We start from the raw sequence: 6,907 nt of genomic DNA on the forward strand, positions 1-6,907 counted from the left end.
CACCCTCGGCTCTGATGTAGCAGAGCCGAGGCTGCACAAGGGTTCAAGCGCACCCTCGGCTCTGATGTAGGAGAGCCGAGGGTGCACTTGAACCCTTGTGCACCCTCAGCTCTGCTACATCAGAGCCGAGGGTGCGCTTGAACCCTTGTGCACACTCTGCTTCATCAAGCTAATAGAATGCATTGGCCAGCGCTGATTGGCCAATGTATTCTATTAGCCCGATGAAGTAGAGCTGAATGTGTGTGCTAAGCACACACATTCAGCTCTACTTCATCGGGCTAATAGAATGCATTGGCCAGCGCTGATTGGCCAGAGTACGGAACTCGACCAATCAGCGCTGGCTCTGCTGGAGGAGGCGGAGTCTAAGATCGCTCCACACCAGTCTCCATTCAGGTCCGACCTTAGACTCCGCCTCCTCCAGCAGAGCCAGCGCTGATTGGCCGAATTCCGTACTCTGGCCAATCAGCACTGGCTAATGCATTGTATTGGCGTGATGAAGCAGTGCTGAATGTGTGTGCTTAGCACACACATTCAGCTCTACTTCATCGGGCTAATAGAATGCATTGGCCAATCAGCGCTGGCCAATGCATTCTATTAGCGTGAACTGAGTTTGCACAGGGGTTCTAGTGCACCCTCGGCTCTGCTACATCAGATTGCTACATCTGATGTAGCAGTGCCGAGTGTGCATCAGATGTGTAGTTGAGCAAAACTGACTCAGCACTGCTAAGTCTCTGCATTCGCATAGGAATGCATTGGCCAGCCTTCGGCCAATCAGCGCTGGCTCTGCCGGAGGAGGCGGAGTCTAAGGTCGGACCTGAATGGAGACTGGTGTGGAGCGATCTTAGACTCCGCCTCCTCCAGCAGAGCCAGCGCTGATTGGTCGAGTTCCGTACTCTGGCCAATCAGCGCTGGCCAATGCATTCTATTAGCTTGATGAAGCAGAGTGTGCACAAGGGTTCAAGCGCACCCTCGGCTCTGATGTAGCAGAGCCGAGGGTGCACAAGGGTTCAAGTGCACCCTCGGCTCTCCTACATCAGAGCCGAGGGTGCGCTTGAACCCTTGTGCAGCCTCGGCTCTGCTACATCAGAGCCGAGGGTGCGCTTGAACCCTTGTGCACACTCTGCTTCATCAAGCTAATAGAATGCATTGGCCAGCACTGATTGGCCAGAGTACGGAATTCGGCCAATCAGCGCTGGCCAATGCATCCCTATGGGAAAAAGTTTATCTCACAAAAATCACAATTACACACCCGATAGAGCCCCAAAAAGTTATTTTTAATAACATTCCCCCCTAAATAAAGGTTATCCCTAGCTATCCCTGCCTGTACAGCTATCCCTGTCTCATAGTCACAAAGTTCACATTCTCATATGACCCGGATTTGAAATCCACTATTCGTCTAAAATGGAGGTCACCTGATTTCGGCAGCCAATGACTTTTTCCAATTTTTTTCAATGCCCCCAGTGTCGTAGTTCCTGTCCCACCTCCCCTGCGCTGTTATTGGTGCAAAAAAGGCGCCAGGGAAGGTGGGAGGGGAATCGAATTTTGGCGCACTTTACCACGTGGTGTTCGATTCGATTCGAACATGGCGAACACCCTGATATCCGATCGAACATGTGTTCGATAGAACACTGTTCGCTCATCTCTAATTTTTTTATTTTACACCTTCCATCAGGCACATGGGTTGATCCAATTCCTGGACAAATCTTTAAAGGATTTATCCATCTTTATAATGTTGATGGTCTGTCCTTAGGATAGGCCGTCAATATTACATCTGTGATGATACAACATCCAGGACCTCTGCAGATCAGCTCTTCCAGGACAGCGCGGCTATAGGTAATGGTAACATTTCTAGGAGCCATGCTGATCACTTTCCATACAGAGTGTAGCAGTAGGTTTAGGTAGTATGTTGCACATTGTATGGCGGGTGAGCAGCATGGCTCCCGAGATGGTATTACCTTTAGCTGCCCTGTCTTGGTATCGCTGGTCTGCAGGTTCCTGGTGGTGGGCCCCTAGAAACAATTCCACTGGTGGGCCCTAGACACCCCAGTCCGACCCTGCATACATCCTTTGCGATCGCCGTATTGGACACCCCTGCCATAGACTATATTGGGGTCCGTGTGCTTGCCGCGCGCTGCCCACACGAATCATGCGGACAGGAAAGTAGATGGTTAACTATTTTTGCTGTCCACACGATTCCTGTGAAGATCTGTGTGTGTGTGGGGGAGTTGGGTCCCCATGCAGACTCCCCTGGATGGAATCCAAATGCTGATGTGAACGAGGGCTAAGTTTGTTTCCTCTACCTGCACTATTGATTTATGGGGTGGGGGAGTAGTATATATTCAGTTTAAGATTCAGAAGCCAAAAACCTATCTGATCCAAAGTCCAACTGAGGTACAGGGCTTATCAGAGGCACAACTAGTGACAAGGTGTGTACAGGGGTCAATTTCCAGACAGTCACAAGTTAAAATAAAGTATATAGTCATGTTTGGTATTCCTACTTTAGACACTCCTGCCATATCCATCCATAGTATGCCAAAAATGTTAACAGGCTTGTCTACATTCTGACCAATACTGAAAGACAAATGTTGTTTGTATAATAAAAAGTACAATTTTCTATTATTCTTTCTGTATCAATTATTCCGTTTTCTAGATCTGTTTACTGTTAGATCTGTTTCAGGAACGGACACAAAAATTGTATTGGAAAATTCTACAACTTTTTATTATACAAATTATAATATTTATCTCTCAATATTGGTGTTGAAATTGGACAAAACCTGATTTTTTTTCCTGCACGATGTATAGAAAAATTGCAGAGGCCATATTTATTTCTGGACAGATGAAAAAAAACACAAATAATTGGTAAAGATAAGTAAATCTACAGTGTTGGGCAAATGTATTGGCACCCCTGAAATTCTGTCAGATAATATTCATTTTCTTCCAGAAAATGATTGCAATCACAAATTCTTTGGTATTATTATCTTCATTTAATTTGTCTTCAATGGAAAACCACAAAAAGAATGGTCAAAAAGCCAAATTGGATATAATTCCACAACAAACATAAAAAAGGGGGTGGACAAAAGTATTGGCACTGTTTGAAAAATTATGTGATGCTTCTCTAATTTGTGTAATTAACCGCACCTGTTACTTACCTGAGGCACCTAACAGGTGCTGGCAATAACTAAATCACACTTGCAGCCAGTTGAAATGGATTAAAGTTGACTCAACCTCTGTCCTTGTGTGTACCACATTGAGCATGGAGAAAAGAAAGAAGACCAAAGAACTGTCTGAGGACTTGAGAAGCAAAATTGTGAGGAAGCATGAGCAATCTCAAGGCTACAAGTCCATCTCCAAAGACCTGAATGTTCCTGTGTCTACCGTACGCAGTGTCATCAAGACGTTTAAAGCCCATGGCACTGTGGCTAACCTCCCTACATGTGGACGGAAAAGAAAAATTGACGAGAGATTTCAACGCAAGATTGTGCAGATGGTGGATAAAGAACCTCGACTAACATCCAAACAAGTTCAAGCTGCCCTGCAGTCCGAGGGTACAACAGTGTCAACCCGTACTATCCGTCGGCATCTGAATGACAAGGGACTGTATGGTAGGATACCCAGGAAGACCCCACTTCTTACCCAGAGACATAAAAAAGCCTGGCTGGAGTTTGACAAAACTTACCTGAGAAAGTCAAAAACGTTTTGGAAGAATGTTCTCTGGTCAGATGAGACAAAAGTAGAGCTTTTTGGGGAAAGGCATCAACATAGAGTTTACAGGGAAAAAAAAGAGGCCTTCAAAGAAAAGAACACGGTCCCTACAGTCAAACATGGCGGAGGTTCCCTGATGTTTTGGGGTTGCTTTGCTGCCTCTGGCACTGGACTGCTTGACCGTGTGCATGGCATTATGAAGTCTGAAGATCACCAACACATTGTGCAGCATAATGTAGGGCCAAGTGTGAGAAAGCTGGGTCTCCCTCAGAGGTCATGGGTCTTCCAGCAGGACAATGACCCAAAACACACTTCAAAAAGCACTAGAAATGGTTTGAGAGAAAGCACTGGAGACTTGTAAAGTGGCCAGCAATGAGTCCAGACCTGAATCCCATAGAACACCTGTGGAGAGATCTCTTGATGGCAGTTTGGAGAAGGCCCCTTCACATCTCAGGGACCTGGAGCAGTTTGCCAAAGAAGAATGGCCTAAAATTCCAGCAGAGCCTTGTAAGAAACTCATTGCTGGTTACCGGAAGCGGTTGTGCGCAGTTATTTAGTCTAAAGGTTGTGCTACCAAGTATTAGACTGAGGGTGCCAATACTTTTGTCCGGCCCATTTTTGGAGTTTTGTGTAAAATGATCAATGATTTGACTTTTTTTCATTCTCTTTTGTGTTTTTTCATTGCAAGTAAAATAAATGAAGATATTAATACTAAAGAGTTTGTGCTTGTAATCATTTTCTGGAAGAAACTGAGTATTATCTGACAGAATTGCAGGGTGCCAATACTTTTGGCCAACACTGTATTAATGGCATCATGACATGCCATCTCTTCCTAGCCCACAAATGGATATATCACATCTACTCAAACTGTGAGCACGTGGAAGTTTGGCTATGTTCACATCTCCACCACATTTTTTTTTACATTGAGATTACCTATGCGTATATGAAGGTAACCCAATATGAACTGGATTCTGCCACTTGAAGTGGTATATAAAACAATAAAACTGCCCCATTAATAGAATCCCCCAAAGAACTAACCAAGAAAGGCGAAGTTCATATAGAGGTAGAATGACGGATGAGTGCAGGAAATGTCTTGTTAGTAAAGAAATGTCGGAAGAAACCTTGTGTCATGTACTCACATTACAGTGAACAAAGACACGGGGGCTGTATCTGTCATTCCAGCGCTGTTTAACGCCTCTACCAATCAGGCTTTTACGACAAATCTTTGGGACGTCCAAAATTTTAGAAGGCAATACCTAACCCAATTAAAGAGGTTTTGTAAGTATTGAGTTGCCAAAGGTATTAGACCTGCATGGATTAGATATTGATGACCTGTCCTCAGGATACGTTATAAATATGTAACACTTGGAAAAATCCCTTTAAACTCAGATGTCCAAAGTCACTGTGTAGGAAGCATGCAGGATTCTCCTGAATTATAAATAGAGATCATTTTGTAGAACACTGGATCCAGGTATTGCACTCATCAAAAAACAAGACAAATACAGCAGACTTATTACTGTGGTGTGAAATAGGCATTAGGTCCCATACACACTTGGTTCTGTGTGCTATAGTACAGGCGGTGACAAGGCTGCAGTTTTGTAGTCCTGGAGTTGCAGCTATAATGATCAGCACTGCTATGCAATGCCCCCCATGTAGCAGCTTCTGCAGATGAGCTACAAATTACTATCTACAGGGACCCTGCCCCCCCCCCCCTTCTGTGTACTGTATATGGGAGACATCATTGGCACCAGTCTCCTCCAAGTCCCTATAGACTGCCATGTGCAGTATGTATGTAACCTGAACTCTCAGTGAAGCGCCATCTCTTCTCTGAGCCTGACAACTGGAGAAAGGCATTTTTCTCTAATAAGATATATTTTTAAATCCTTGTTTGCGCTATTATAAAAAGTAATTGGAGATGCACAGTCAGTGCAGAAAAAAGAAGCCATTATTAAAAGGGCTATCCACCTTTGGAATATTGATGACCGATCCTTAGGATAAACCATCAGTATTCGATCTGCAGGGGTCAGACAGCTAGGACCCTGCAAATCGGAAGTTTCAGTCCAGTGTGGCACCTGGTAACACTTAGGGTGCATGCACACTGAGTAACGCCGGGCGTGTATGAGAGCCGTACACGCCGGCGTTACAGCAGGGCTGCCGAACACTTCCCATTCACTTCAATGGGAGCGCTCGTAAACGCCGCTGTTACGAGCGCTCCCATTGAAGTGAATGGGAAGTGTTCGGCAGTCTGCTGTAATGCCGGCGTGTACGGCTGTGATACACGCCCGGCGTTACTCAGTGTGCATGCACCCTTATACACCAGGAGCTGTGTAACAAAGACTCACTTTAGCCTATGGAGCACCACTGCAATACCTAAACTTGCAGTTACACATGATACCCCGAGTGAACATGTATGTGAGTGTGTATGTGAGTATGTAAATATTACCAGAAACCATATTGTCCTGATACACGTAATTTGCAGGGGTCTTAACTCTTGGACCCCCAACAGATCTAATACCGATAGCCTATTCTAAGGAGAGGCCATCATAATTCCAGAGATGGATAACCCCTTTAAGATACAAAGTGTCTCATATTACATGGTTATAAACATCACCTTATATGGAGTATTTCATAGTGTAACTTCAATTATAATAGAATTATTGCAGAATTTGTAATCTCATGTTGTATAAAGTGAACGAGCTAGAAATTCTGCCAATATCACCAAATCCTGAGTGGTTTGGGAAACGCCATGTTTTATACATAAACACCAATGCACCTTAAAATGAAAAAAAAAAAATCCTCACCAATAAATCTCCGTTCAATTCTCTGCTGAGATGTGTCCACTAATACATTTCATTCTCTAGATAATACAGCGGTCTCACATTTCACACGTAAGGAATAAAAACTTGGCCTACAAAGACGTCAGATACCGGTTCGTAATCAGAACTTGCTTTTATTAAAACTTGGCAATGACTACAAGATACAAAACAATATTTTGGTCCATCAAAACCATAATCCGCTTAAAAATAAAAAGGCTACATTTTATGAGAATAGAGGTGCTCGGGGCACATTCAGTGAGGGAGGTTGGAGAGCTTTGAGGGATACACCCCGGAAAGCTAAGCAGCATATTAAGAGCCCGCTCCTCAGACTATCAATGCTGTAGAATATGTTACTGTACACTCTTCGGCACAAGAGTCCTTCATTATTG

This window comes from Leptodactylus fuscus, chromosome 2 (assembly GCF_031893055.1).
Source record: "Leptodactylus fuscus isolate aLepFus1 chromosome 2, aLepFus1.hap2, whole genome shotgun sequence".
Taxonomy (NCBI): Eukaryota; Metazoa; Chordata; class Amphibia; order Anura; family Leptodactylidae; genus Leptodactylus; species Leptodactylus fuscus.